Below are 3,083 nucleotides of genomic sequence, written 5' to 3' on the forward strand. Positions count from 1 at the left end.
CTCCAAGCTTTGTTGAGTAACCATGAGATCTCTTTGCAGTATCTTCTGTCCATCCTCCCACAGTCCCTTCCTGCTATCTTGATACTTTCTTCATCCCAACATGTCTGAAATAAGATTGTAAACTCTTTGGAACAAGGGCCCCTGTCTTCTTATTTGTAGCATAAAGCTTTAGCATTTGTTTGGATGCTGGGAAGTAATAAATAGCATCCAGCAAATATGGGTTTCTGCTTTTAATTTTAGAAGAATTATACCTGATAAAGATCTTTTTGCCTCCATTGACACATATTCAAGGAAGGCTTTGTGGCATTGGTATACATCCTACAGAAAACTATGCAGAGAAGACTTGGGGAAATACTGGGAAAGGATTTGCAAAATGTTATTGAAACAGATGCTGAGACTTTGTTTCAGCAGGTTTTTGTGACCCCTTTTGTTGGCTTTTACTAACATTTGTGACAGCAAGAACACAAGCATAACTAAGGAAAGAGGACATATTGGAAATTATTTTCTTAATGAGTTTATTAAGGTTTACAATGACTTAGTTTCCAAACAAGTATTCCTTTATTAGTTCAAAGGCCACTTGGTATTGATTATATCCAAAATATCAACATATGCGTATACACCCCAATATTCTATATCCTAGCAACACTAGAGCTAGAAGCACTGGCCAAATACTCACTGCTGGCTCAGGCCTGGAAGACACCTTCCCATCATGGCATGAGTCTAGAGGGGCAAGGAAAAGCTTTGACAAAGAATCCTTAGAAAGCCTTTTGTTTTTCAGACACAATAACATACAAGCAATGTCATTGCTGGTTATTGGATCTTAGCTAAAGTCAGCTGAAGAAGTTTAGGGCTGCACTCTGCTCTCTTCATGGTTTTTCTCCTTATCTCACTTTGCCATATTTTTGCCTCACTACTGGACTAAGCATTTCTAACCAAATTATTTACTGCACCTGCTGCCCAGTTAGCCATGTTTTCTTTATTTCTATTGGTCAGTCCAAACCTTAAATAAGATATCACTGGTGTTTCCAGGCTCACTACATGTTTTAACACAAACAATCCTTCTTTCTCATGAATTCGTTCTTTTTGATCACATGCTTTGGGCCTATCATTCATGCTAAGATCCAAACTCAGTTTAAAACTATAGTTCACCCACGTCTAATATGGTCTTATACTCCTACAGGACATGTCACACATACTTATTTCTGAAAGCTATTTGGCTTTTAGAGTCATCCAGTCAGGGACCAGAAGCAACACACAGTGCAGCACAGTGCTTCTCTGTCCTGCTGCCCCGAGAGGGCTGGGATCAGGTCACTTCCTGCTCACCAGTTCCCCCCAAGACCATTGGTACTGAGGGAACCGTAGTATTGCCAACCCAAGCATTCAAACATCATGAGTCATCCCCCATTATCACCAAAGATCCGGAGATTGGCTTAAAAATCAGGAGAGCTTTAAAAGTAGTACCTTGGGGTTCTTTTCATTGGAGCCTTTGGGAGTCACATCTCTTCAACCAAGAGAGCTAGAAGCTTACTTTAGAAAAGAAAGAAAAGAAAAGACTGAGATTATCACACAATCCTTTGACTATGGAAGCTGAGGCTTACCCCCCGCCACCCTGAGACCTGAAATACTACTACTAGATTTGGCAACACTTGAACAGTGTCTGCTGCTTCCTGAGCATAATGGGCCATCAGCAACTGGCAACCCACTCCAAAGACCCGTAGGGAAGTGAGAGGGAGACATCAGGCATCTCTGAAGAAAACAACAGTTAGTAGGGGCCCCAGGGTTTGTTTGGGCACAAAGGATGATGGTGCGGGGGAACGAGGGACCCTAACTGAGGAAAATGCAAGAGGCTATCCAATCAGATGAAGGAAGAATGTTCAACAGGGTTTGTGAAACCCACCACTGTGCAAATTTTCATCTCACTGCTCAAGTGGACATTCAAGTTCAGTCTGAGTAGGTTCAGTATGAATGTTTTGTCCAGTCTAGGATAAGAACCTACAAGCCATTCCACAGCCCAGTACACACATTGTTTTGATAAAAGCTGAGCAATCCTGAAAATGCCTAGTAATCCACAGCCAAGAGGCCTTAAGCATCTGACTATCCAAGCTTGCTGTATGATTTTTCCTAAGACTGGAAATAATATCCATTAGGGAAGCACTAATGCCTAATGGGTAGGGCATTAGAGTGGGACTCAGGATACCTGGGTTCAATTTGCTACTCCTGAAAGACCTGGGGCATATCACTGCACTTCTCTGTGCCTCAGTTTCCCCATCTATAAAATAGGAGTACATGATATTGACCCCCTTCGTAAAGTGCTTTGAGATCTACAGATAAAAAGTGCTATACACGTGCTAGGTATTATTATTATTTGCATGGGGCCAGATGATTTTTTTAAAAGGGCTTGATCCTGTAGACCTTACTTGTAAGTACTCCCATTAAAGTTTTCAAGCGAAAGCTCTAAGATAGAAAACCAAAACATGAGTTTGAATTGCATGTGCCTTTTTTGTTCATGTAGTGTAACCATGTTATCATCTGGTATTGAAAGGGTATTTATATAGGTTTCATCAACCAAGATCAAACCATTTTTATAAATGTTTGGTTTCTATCAGGCAATGCCATATACAGTAACGCCTCACTTAACGGTGTAGCTAAGTTCCTGAAAAATGCGCCTTTAAGCAAAATGACGTTAAGTGAATCCAGTTTCCTCATAAGAATTAATGTAAATAGGGCGGGCTAGGTTCCAGGGAAAATTTTTTTTTGCCAGACAAAAGACCACACACACAGAGTAAAAGTTTTAAACAAACAATTGAATACTGTACACAGCGATGATGACTGTGAAGCTTGGTTGAGGTGGGGGAGTCAGAGGGTGGGATATGTCCCAGGGAATGCCTTATTGCTAAATGATGAACTAGCACTCGGCTGAGCCCACCAGGGTTAACTCATTGTTGTTAATGTAGCCTCACACTCTCAGGGCCGGCTCTAGGTTTTTTGCCACCCAAGCAAAAAAAAAATAAGAGTGGCCGGGACACCGCCCCTGGCATTGTGCCGCCCCAAGCTCGTGCTTGCTTTGCTGGAGCCTAGAGCCG

Source organism: Lepidochelys kempii, chromosome 1, assembly GCF_965140285.1.
Source record: "Lepidochelys kempii isolate rLepKem1 chromosome 1, rLepKem1.hap1, whole genome shotgun sequence".
In the NCBI taxonomy this organism is placed as follows: domain Eukaryota; kingdom Metazoa; phylum Chordata; order Testudines; family Cheloniidae; genus Lepidochelys; species Lepidochelys kempii.